We start from the raw sequence: 12,089 nt of genomic DNA, 5'->3' as shown, positions 1-12,089 counted from the left end.
AGTGACTGAATCACACAAAAGCCCTGCTCAGCCCCTTCAATGCCTAGGGAGCTTGGCACCTTTTGAAAGGCAGTCTGCCCATTTTGGCTGAGCTTGCTTCCCCCTGCAGCCATTCTGGAACGACAGACAAAGGTGTTCTTGCACTTGACTGTCCAAAACGTAGACCTCTGCAGAACACAAGAGCACACACCTTTAATACTGAGTTCAGTAGTGACAGCCACTGGTGTACAAAGGTTGCTCTGGTATTAGTGTGGCTGCTCCCAGCCTCTAAATGACATTTGAGCAGGAAAAGCATTTCTCTGGGAAGTATAAGATTATTCCCTATGCTGTTTTCAGGCTGAGGAAGATCAAAGACACATTGTTAAAGAAAACGCTACCAGCATCCACACTGCGGGCTCTATCCAAAGTGGAGGTGCCCTTCACTCTCAACTGTATAGAAAGGTTTCACAGGATTAGGCCCAGTAAAGCCAGGGGGAAAATGAAGTGGGTATATTTGGGCAAAACTGTAATCATGCCAAGAATAGCTCAACTACCGAAAGTAGCATAGTGATGATGCTTCTCAGCAGAGTGGTTTGATGCAAGTGAACCAATGCATGGAAGACTCACAGGGAGTGAGCTTGGGCAGCCTTTCCTGATACCATGCTGTATGGAATAAACACAGAGAAAGGCAACACATCAGAAACAGTTCTATGTTTATCATTCCCTATTGCTTCACTTAGGTGTCTTGCACCTCACTTAGTCTTCTATCTCCAGTCTATTTCCTTCATAACCATGAGTAGTGAATCCTGCTGCCAGGGTTGAGTGCATTTGTATCTGGGCCTTAGTCTTCTGCTTGTCTGTATGGTTTTTAGCAAATAACAGCAAATGCTTTAGCTTGCAACGTTTTTCAAATCGTGTTTAGCACAGAGGAAAAGCATCTTTGACAGCTCTGCAAACTTAATCTTGAGATACAATAGACTTTTACATTGCTGTAGTTTAAAAAGTTAATAGTATCCAGTTTAAAAGCTGCATGCCCAGATAGTAACATGACAGGTTTTAAGCAGCTTTAAGCCTCTCTAAAGTAAACAGTACTAATACTAAAAAATTGTTATTTCAAGCTCTTTCCCTTTTTTTCTTTTTTTTTTTTTTGGTAAGGAGAAACCCTGCAAAGATGGCAAATGTGTATCTTTTCTAACACTTCACAGAAAAGCAGCAAAACATACAGAAGAAAAGCCTTTCTCTCTGGCTGATTTCCCAAATGTACTTTGAGTTACCAACCACATTTAAGAAGCTGCTGGAGCTTCTTTGTACAGGGAGAAAGTACTGAAACAGAAAAAGCATTGAGCAGAATATGCAATGACTTTGTCACAATTATGGGCATCAAACACAGGGTTTTCAGACACAATCCTTTATCCTGGAGATGTTTCAGTTCAGTGTGTTGATCAGCACATTGCCCCAGGAAATTGCCTTGCTGATCAAAAGGTGTCTGTGTGTGCTCCCCTTGCACATATCCAGAATAGTCTTTTCAGGACAACTACCAGTTTGAATATACAGGAGCTAGCAAAATTGTAGACAAGCAGTTGAAAAACTCCACTGGTGCACCTTGATTCGTTAGAAATGCTCCATCTATATAAGCAAAAATATTTCCCTCACATATAACATTCAGCACTTAACGATGTATGTAGGAACGTAACCTTTGCCTCTTTGTTTAATGCTCTCCTTTGGGAAACAAGTGCCTTTTGAGATATCAGGAAATGCAGGCTCAGTCATGGTAACATTTAGTTTTCCTTTCAACATACTGTATATAAAACTTGCCAGTGTGTGAGAATTTTCTTGGTACTATGGTCATGAGGCCAAATCCTTTCCTGTTATTATCTCGTTCACTTAGTTGAAGTGATGTCTGAGGAAAACTTAGTTTTATCTCTGTATTGTCTTTCTTGCTAGAACCGTGGCCAATATATAAAGCTGAGTAAGTGTTACTTGTTTCTGTGCCAGAAAATATCTTTCCTTCTTCACTCAGGTGATCAGTGAATTTGTGCCTTTTCTTTGTCAGATGCCCACCTTGTGCCATTTTGCCTATGAGTTTTGAAGATACCAAGGACCAGCTGCTTCTGTGAACTTCATTGACAACTGGAAGGACTTGACAGTGAGAATCTACCTTATGGGTGAGCACTCAAAAATGGAGTTTTCATTATGTCCTGATAGTGATAAGACTTCAAACCACAGTCTGCCTCCCTCATCAGTCTAATGATTAAGGGCTAAACATTGGAATCTGGGTTCACCCACTTAGCTCTCTGAGCATTTACCCAAGACATCAAATTGATTGTTCAATGCCAAGAAGACCACTGCTATAGGGAAGGTTAGTTAGCGGCAGGCAGCATTGCCTATCAGAAGTACCTCTCTCTCTCATTCCTGATCAAAAGTACCTCTCCCTGCCATTCCCTGCGCTCCTCCGTGTTGGCATCTCAGACTAGGGCCTAATATTATTGAAACGACTCTACTTTAACAGTGTGTCAGTGAAAACAGATTTATGGTAAGGAAACATAAGGAGGTACATAGGTTAAACAACCACCTGTGGACAGGGGAACAGTGTGTCTGTACTTGCCTCTTAAGAGGCAAAGGAGAACAAGGAAGAATTGGGTCCTAATCCCCAGTGTCCTCACCTAACTTTCTTCCAACCCAGCTAAGCCAAACCAGAGGGAAAAATAAGGAAGCAAAATATTTCTGTGTTTTGCAAAAGGGAAGAACAAAGTGTGATTGTTCAATCTGCTGTTTCATAGAGAAGCAACATGTGGCCATAATTCAATCTAGTGCTCACTCATTAGTTCTACAAAGCATTTGCGCTTTTATTTAGAAATTGGATTTGGTAAATCTGACGTGTTCTACTGTGGACCAGAAGGGAAGTTCATTAGAGAAATTGCAAGGCTAAGGCCTTTTTACCTCAGAGTAGGCCTTTGGATTTTGTTAATCAGGTACATTTGTCATTTACACTGATGATAAATGTTTGACAAGTAATCAGCTCTGGGAGGAACATGATTTACTGCTGCAATCTGGGTTTGTGCTGTTAATAACAATAATAATGTTTGACACCAGTATAGCCAGTGTAAGCAAAGGATAGAACAGATTTCCCAAGCTCTAGCTGGCTTAATGTGGTTTTCCGTGTCCTGCTGAGAAGGGTTTGCCAAGGACAGGCCTGTTGGGATCAAAAGAACATGGAAAAACAAGAACAGAGGCTTGGTGCAAGTTGCCGTTGTGTTTAAGGATGGATTACTGGGTTTGCTAGGATTTCTCTTATTTTATTTCTCTCAGATGGATTTAATTTAAGACTGATCTTTTCAATGTAGTGCTGTGAAAGCATTTAATTTTTTAAGAAAAATTTGAGTAGGATTCTGAATAAACTGTTGAAAATTTTATCTTCAACTTTTTCTTGTAGAAGATAAAGCATTTGTTGAGGTAATGGTTGTTCTTTGTTTAATTTGATTTTTTCCTTTAGTAGAAGGCGTTTGTTTCCCTTCAAAAGTAAAGGAGATGTGTTTTCATTAAAAGAATGAAAGCCTGCAAGCATAAAACATTTGTTTTGGTTGTGAAATGCCATCCTCTCCCCTTATAATCCAAATTTAGTCATTCAAACTTCCAGTATTTTCAGGGAGCTGGGAAGGAAGATCCAGGAAAGGAATTTCCAGAAACATGTGGTATCTGTGCATGTTTCCAGAATGTCACCCTGCCTTGGATCTGTACATGTTTTCCTCCATTGCAAAACTGTCTTTGGTACAGATATGTAACTATTTGTAGTGAAAATAATTCCTGCCAGGTCCATTTCTGCATTTCTGGGTAGCTGTTAGGTTTTGCTGCAGTTAGGATACAAAGAATCAACACAGTTTCCTTTCCACCTTAGTTATTATGCAAAGGGTCCAGACAAGATTAAGAGCTGTTTGACTGACAGCAGAGCAACTTTGCCATTAAACAAAAGTGAAACACTCACATACGTGAGAGCTCTTATCCTTCTGAACAGGAGCAGGTACTCACTAGCTTGTGCGCTGGTGCAGTGGTTCTTTTTTATGGCTGATTGCTTAAATAGCGCAGCTGAGACCCACGCAGCCCTGCTGGTGCAATGTGATAGGTCTCCGAGGGCAGCAAAGGTTACATGCCGCTTTGATGATTTTATTCAGCTTGATTCCTGGCTTTCTGACGCTGCAGCCCAGCCCTTTTCTGAAATCTTCCTGATAGCTGTGTCATCTCAAAGACCTGTCGCCCACATTTTATTCATATATTTACTTCTTTATTGAAGAACTGTTTTTCTTTCAGATATACCCGTTTTGGGTGAAAATACAATTTTTGTAACACACTTGGGTGGGTTTTGTTTTGTGCGAATACAAAGTTTGGACTCTCGTATCATTCTTTCTGTTGCAACTTTTGCAATATGTTTGATAGATTTTATTACTATGGTTACTCCAATTTTATACAGCAGATTTTATTTGTGAGTGTAGTATCACGCTCTGCCCTCATGCAGCCTGCTTTGTTTATTATTGTTTATTGTGGGGTTTTTTTCCCACTGCTTTCCTTGAAAACAAGCTTGCTGCAAAATAAGGAGCTTCCACTAAGTTCTGCACTGCTATCTTATAGAGAGAGAATCTTACATACAGAAGTACCAAGAAATTCTGCTGTCTGTGAGAGTTCAGAAATCAAAATCATACAAAAAGCTTCCATCTTATTACATGGTGCTCTCTTTTTTTTTTTTTCCTCCTTAATTTTTATTTGAAAAAAACATTTTGCAGGGCAAGTCACAGTGATTTACGTGCACGCTGGAGGCTGATTTAGGATGCTTATTCGATCAGTCTGCTTCTAATGACACTAGAAATACCGTAATGGATGGAACATTCCTGGCCTGCTCTAAATTGGATTAGATGGTTTACTAATGTAATACCAGCAAGGCAAATCAGCCTGTGATGCCATGGGGATTAATCTATAGGGAATATTTGATCTCTAGTGCCCAAGTGCTAGTTGAAGTGCAGTCATATCTTTTCATTTAATAAACCATTTTTGTATTTCCCAACAGTATCTCTGTGTTTCAGCAGAATTAGCTAATTGGTAGAATTACCCTTTTTAAATGAAACTTCATAACTTGCTGCTAAATGGAAGAATACCAAGTACTTCAGTCTTAAAAGGTTTGGCTGTTGTTTATGCAATTTCTTCTTGATAGCTTAAATGCTAAGGACCACACAAGGATTTGGTGGTCTCTGTTAAGAGACAAAGCTTACAATCCTGTTGTAAATATTGTAAATATTGTAAAGTACTTATTTGTTACTGAACTGAAGGGTCACAAAAGATATGTATCCCAGTAAGTCCAGTATATTAGATCTGGTTTTATTCTGGTCAACACATACTTCTTCTAAAAATTAAACCTTGATACACAGACATTTACAGATTGCTGATCAAATAAATTATTAGGAAATAGGTTAAGAAATAAAGAATAATTAAACAGTGCCACATTTTTGGGTGTCATTTTTTAGCACTGTGCTGTTTGCTGAGGTGTTCACTGCAGATCTGTCCAACCTTTTGCTGGCAGATGGCTCGTGCAGGTAGCAAGGAGAGGCACAGGGGAAAGAACAAGAGAACTGCAGAATTGCAAAGCCAAAACTTCCTCTGTGTTTAGGTGTGTGCATCTTAGTGCACTTGTACTAATTGATAGCTTTTACTAAAGTGCGTGTAAAATGTCTGCAGTACGTCCAAGTAACTTTGCTGTTAAAAGAAGTCGTCCTATACCAACTGAAATCTGCTGTAACTTTGTAACTGATTTTGATAGCAGCAGAGGAAATCTTTTGGTGAAATTAATAAATTAATGCATATATGTGTGTGTGTGTATACACATGTGTGTGTGTGTATATACATGTGTGTGTATATATATGTTTCCTGGGCATAATTGCCTTAATTCGAATAGGTATGACATAATGTACAGAGACCTGAAGTAAAATCTTTCCTCTTCAATGTGCCATCTGATTAACTGCTTCTATGGCTAATATTTCAGTCTTCCATACAGATGATGTAAACATTAAACAGCACTTATCACAATATGAAAATACGTAATTTTCCTCACCAAATTATGCATGTCACACATCTGAGACAGACACATCTTTCCCCTTCCTGGAACTGTGACAGATCCTAAATTGAATATCCTGACTAACAGCTGAGTTTGACACACTTAACTATACTCCATATCACAGCTAGGATTACAGGATTTCCAGTTATATGTTTTGAACTGTGTACCACACAGAAGCATGTGTTTCTAACCTTGCCCCTTCACAAAATAGCAGACCATAAAATAATTACATCTAGTATATAGGAACAAGATTTTAGATACTTGTAATAGTATAAATAATTTATTATTACTAACATTTCTGTCACACCAAGTCTTTCCCAGTAAATGAGTAAATCTATTTGAAAACTGTTTTGAGAAATAGTACTATAAAAACAATAGGTTCCTACGTTTTTGTCTGAAATCTTTTTCCAGGAAGCAGAAATCAGGATAGTATTTGCTAGTCTGTATCAGTTGGTTTTGCTGGTAATTAAAGTGGGCTTTCAGGTATTTTGCTTCAAATGATGATCTATCAAATATATCAAACAAAGAAAATCAGACCATATGTTTAGCTTCCTAGCTGTTTTATGTGGCAAGAGATGTTTGATCTTTTGACTGCCATTGAAAATTGTCCTTCCAAAGAATCTCCAAATATTACCATACGAGCTGAAGTATATTTGCTTGCTGGAGTTGCCTTATCCTTCATTAGACCAGTTATCTTTAGCTGACATTTTTAAAATAGAATGTTTTCACTGGTAGTGAGTCATCATGAGTTGCATACCCCATGCCTTTAGGTTTCTGTGAAAGTCTTGTCTCACTATAATGTTCTGTATCTCTCTTTCTCACTTTGTCTTGGTATGTGGGCCAGAATCTCACTGTATGATAGTCTGGGTGTATGAGAAGACATAATGTTGAGGAAACAATTGTAGAGGTTAGTTCCTGTGGCTGGGTTGGTCAATCGTTACTTTTTTCCAGCAGGGAGCTTTCTGACAGATGTGGACAGCTGTTCTTTGACTTACACTACTAGCTATAAAATCTCCAGCAATGGTAAGACACTTCTGGTAATAAATCAAGTTTGGGAGAACTGGCATGCGTTATCTGTTGTGTTTGTGTGCTACTGACATGAAGGGACACCTTTTCAAACACAACTGCTTGAATTTTGCACAAGTATTTCCATGCAAGAACAGAGATTGAGTTTTGTATTTGACCAGAGCTTTGCATTTATTTGTGCATGAACACATGCTGTCTGTTCTGTCTTGAGGAAGTACATCTGAGATGTTGATATACTTGGAAATTTTACACTGGAGGATATATATCATATCTGACGTGACTGTTGCTGTTATGCTGTAAATTTTAGCAGAGTTAGTCAATTTAGAAGAGGACTTTAGCTAGAAATAAAGTTATTAGTTAACATTTAGAAAACGTGCCAGATGTAGCCATGAAATAAAAGCCTTTGACGTAACTTTTGAATAATGAAGAATAGCCTAAGTAATAGACATGGAGTCATGTTATGCTTTTGAGTATCTAAATATACTTTTGCCTGTTGGCATACCTCTGCATAGTGCAAACATTCCTGATACTGTGACAGTGCAGAGGGCCCACAACCTTTGTATCATAACTATATGGAGCCCCAGGAGTCTGACTTGTTCTTAATACTTAAAATCTGCTGAAGAAAATTCAGAAACACAACTATATAATTATTTATCCCAAGGACAGTGTTTATAAAGATTCCATGAATGTATTTATTCAGCTTGTCATGTAGTAAGTTGCAAGTAATAATGACTTTGAATTGAGATGAAAAGAAGAGGGAGAAGAAGTGCAAGAGTAGTTCTAAATGCCCCAACAATACTGAGATCCTATGCAGTCAGTTCAGTAACTGGGACACTTCGGTCCGTATCTAATAACTTCAAAAAGCTGTTACTTCAAGGGCATGTTTTACAACAATTTTAACTTCTGATCATCTGGGTTATGTCCAGCTCAAAATGAACGATCACCATGTTCTGGACAGTGATAGAGACTTCTTACAGTTCTGGTAAAAAATACATATATAAAGATGTAGCCATTAGACAGCTATATGTATATAGAAGATATTTACTTTGAATTTGGGATTCATTTCCCTGTGTACTATCCAAGACACTTCAAACATTTTAAAGACCCTCCCATAAATGCATCCCTGCTCTTTTCCACAACTGTGGAAAGTGGTGAGAAAACAGGCTTTGAAACCTTTGCTCACCAGTGCACACATATAAACTGTCTGAAATCTCTTCTAACTTTTCTTACTGTCAAGCCATATAACTGCTTCCAAAGACACCTGAGTTCACTAAGGAAGAGCTATAATAAATTGATCCAATAAACATTTCCAGAAATGTTCTGATGACACTCAGATCCACATAAAGGTAGAGTCAGTAAAGAGCAACAAACAAGCAGTACTTCACCATCGCTGTAATGCCAGCAAGGAAAGCACACTACTTCTGAGAACTTTATAGTATATGTTATGAAGCATACCCTGCCTTGTGCAAGACAAGAAAAACTGTAGGATGATGATGATGATGACTTGAAACAGCACAAGAATAATGTTCTGGTTTTGTATTCCACCACTTTGCACTCCTTGACTTTCAGAAGCGACCATTTCATAAAAGTCGTATTTGCTTTCCTTTGATTTACAATTATTGAAATTTTAATAAGGATTGTGCAGCGACTCCAGACATCACATATTGTCAGTGAGAAATTATAACTTTATTGCAGCACACACTGACAGCCAACTCATAAAAATGAATGACATTCTATATCATAACATCTCGTAGGCTGTTCAGCATGTTAATAGCTCACTTCATCTTTCTTTAGCATAATGAGGCAGACAGTGTACCAATATTCAACGTGAAAATGAAGATTAAGAAAATTTGAATTGAAGCAAGAAAGTAGCATTTAGCAGAGGTTCAGGCAACATTCAGATAAAAAGTTTCAATTAAAGTACTGTTAAGGAACCTTTTATCGCTGTAGCAAGGCTTTGCTACCAAAGACTAACACTTACTACAAAAAATGTCATTTCAAAATGGCTTTTGAAATACTACTTCTGAAAAGATCTATAGTCTTTCTCTTATCCCGTACTTTTTTCTGTAGACTCAATTGTATAAGGTTAGATTGATTTATAATAAGCTATTTTTTCATAGTAGATCAAACTGAAAAATTGAAGCGATATTTAGGAAAGGGATAGACATTTTTAGGACTTAGATGATATTTTTCTTTATGCTATTCTACAAACTAAAAATATTTAGTAGCCAACCTAAAAACTACTGATATATAAAGCACTGATTGCAACATATGAGTGTCTCTGAAAAGGATATTCATAGATCTACTTCAAGAGACGCAGTTACAGCAACAATATTTATGATACAGAAGTACTACTTAAATATAATTAAAGAATTGTAAAACAAAACATAATGGTTGATAAACTGTCAGGTTATATTACAGATTTTTGTTACTGTCATTAGCAGTTCCCAATGTATCTACCTAAACTTGTATAAAACTGTCCATTTACTGTCCCTAATCTGGGGGTGTTATTAATCAAAAACTCTGTAGTCATTGAGAGCCCTGCTTAAGACACCCCTGCAGACTCACTGCAGTCAGCTATGAACTTATTTCTTCATAGTATGAACCTGAATCAACTAACTGTAACTACTTATATAAGTAAAATTATCAAGTAAAATTAGGCAGCTGAAGTTGCTGCTTCTGGCTTTAATTTTGCTGATGATCAATGACAGACACTCACTTTAGTTTTGTAAAGCTCCTTCTTCATCTCTAAATGTATAAAAATTAGAGAAATGTAAAATCTTGGGAAATACCTAAACCAAAATACTGTTTCTTTTTAAAATACATGCACTTTTGAAACAGTTTTACAGATTTGCATTATCTATGCAGCATCTGAGCCAAATGTAGCTCCCTGGATGTGGAAATATGTATTGTATCTGTTGGAAGGGAGTGCATCCCATCATCTGGATAGAGCGCAGTAGACTGATATTCGTTCTTGGAATAGGATGGCAGATTTGGTCCTTTATCACTTCAGAGGGGTCTTTCAGTGGAGTCCCTCTGTGAAAAATGCCAGGTCAGTACAATGTTTCATACATCTCAGAAATATGTCATTAACCATCTTACTTTGGGATCTACAGTCACCAGTGGTGAAGGTCATCGGTGCTCCAGGGCACCAAGCCCGACTGCCTGCCACCGAAAGCCCTCAGCTGTTGGAAGTGGCCACGGGTCCAGAACAAAGCAACCGATATTCTATTTTTTTTTTCACATCCCAATTACAAAGGGGCTGACTTAATCTTCAGGCTTGTTTTTTACCATTATTCCAACCAAAAAGTGATTTCTTCTGAGCATTCCCGTAACGTCTGACACCTGCATTGTTGTCAGCGGAGGTACATGAAATAACAGTAACATCCTGGAAACACTACTAAAGACACATCCAATTTTCAGCCAATTTAATTGAATTCTCTATCCTCGTTCCAAGTACAAAGAAATTAGCACTGTATGTTCCAGCTATAAAAGACACTCCTAGTGATGTATGCTCTCTGTGGAGATCCATCTACCCAAATTTAATGGTCCTCCTCTGTTTGTTTGAACTGCTTTGGCTACTGCTTTTTTCAGCCTTTTGATTTTAAACTGTTATTTCTTCAGCATGCTTTTCAGTTCATGCCATTCGGGTTTTCTATCACCAACCATTCATTCTGATTTGTTAGTTAATGGCCTAAGCTGACTCCTGATTTGATTCTTCACTCATTAAGACTTTTCATTATGGGTGATTTTAAAATTTATGCTGATGCTTTGGAACATCCACTCTTACAAAGGTTTAATGATTTGTTGAATCTCCTCAGTTTATCACATTATGTTAATTTTCCTTCATGCAAAATAGGCCATACATTAGAATTGGGTATGTTACTTAATCTTCATCACAGTAATATACTATTCTTTCTTTTTCATTCACATTTATTTCCTCATTGTGGACTAGCTGCAGATTTCCCTCTCTTTCCTTTCATTTCCTGTTGTATTTACCAGCTGCCCAGGGCTCCATCAATGACCTGCATGAATATAGTTCTCAGAGTCAGTCAAAGCCTCCTCCCAGGTCCTTCTGTCTTCTTTTTGGTTGACCCCTCTATGCCTCCTCCTTCCCTCAGCAGTATGGGATTCCTGCTTGCAGCTCCTTTCCCTTCATTCATTGGATTCAGTGTGCTGTCAAGCGCACAGTGGCCATATTGATATTTATTGCTTTTTTCCTCCATGAAATTAAGATTCACATCTCTGTATTTCTGAAAACAACAAAAAAGATTAGACTACTTCATTCTCTTTTGGTGGTTTGCCTTGTTTTAACTACACTGTATCTATTCCTAATGCTAATCCACCTTCTGCTGAGTATTTCTTTTCACTCAAGGTCATCTCCTAGCTTGCTAGAATAAACCTGCAATTACTTTTAGAATTAAGAAAGCTTAGCTAGTCTGACTAAACATAGTGAGTTTTAACCCAAACTATACCCTTCCTTTTATTTCACTGGCAGCTGAGAAGGTGGTAGTGAAATAGCTTTTGCAGCAGCTTCATATATTTGATTTTATCAGTAAGTCTTAGTTCACAGATCTGATTGCTCATTGGAAAAACTCAGAAGTAATTCTCTGAAGCTACTGAGTTTAATTTATCCCTATGTCATAAGTGAGTTCAGCTTAGGACTGGAGGTCTGATGCAGATACGTACTACTTTAAAGGTTATCTGGCTTTCTCTAGGGTTTAGGAAGTATAGCTGCAGTGAAGAGTAACTGGAACACAACAACTGTCTAGCAATGTCATGGGCACCAACAAATTTATAGAAGGAAGTACAGAGCCAGCCATATACATCAGCTGATGACATGTAAGGATTGTCTCCCAGGTTGATGGAATCACTTCTCACACCTACAATATGAATGTGCTATATACTTCGGGCTATGACAGGTAGGGACCATCTCCTTGGTTGCTGAAATCACCTCTCACTCTTGTAATACAAATATATCTTAAAG

The 12,089-nt window shown here is 37.9% G+C and overlaps 1 protein-coding gene across 1 annotated transcript in view; it reads left to right on the top strand.

Annotated features, from left to right (window-relative positions):
• Positions 1-12,089, top strand: part of SEMA6D (semaphorin 6D) — a 564,219-nt gene that overhangs the window by 302,521 nt on the left and 249,609 nt on the right. Inside the window, exon 2 of the mRNA XM_030498697.1 lies at positions 2,033-2,144. The gene's annotated coding sequence lies outside the window, so the exon portion shown is untranslated. The remainder of the gene's footprint in view (positions 1-2,032; positions 2,145-12,089) is intronic.

This window comes from Strigops habroptila, chromosome 9 (assembly GCF_004027225.2).
Source record: "Strigops habroptila isolate Jane chromosome 9, bStrHab1.2.pri, whole genome shotgun sequence".
Taxonomy (NCBI): Eukaryota; Metazoa; Chordata; class Aves; order Psittaciformes; family Psittacidae; genus Strigops; species Strigops habroptila.
The sequence above is the reverse complement of the archived record's forward strand: the minus strand, read 5'-3'. Positions and strand labels throughout refer to the sequence as shown.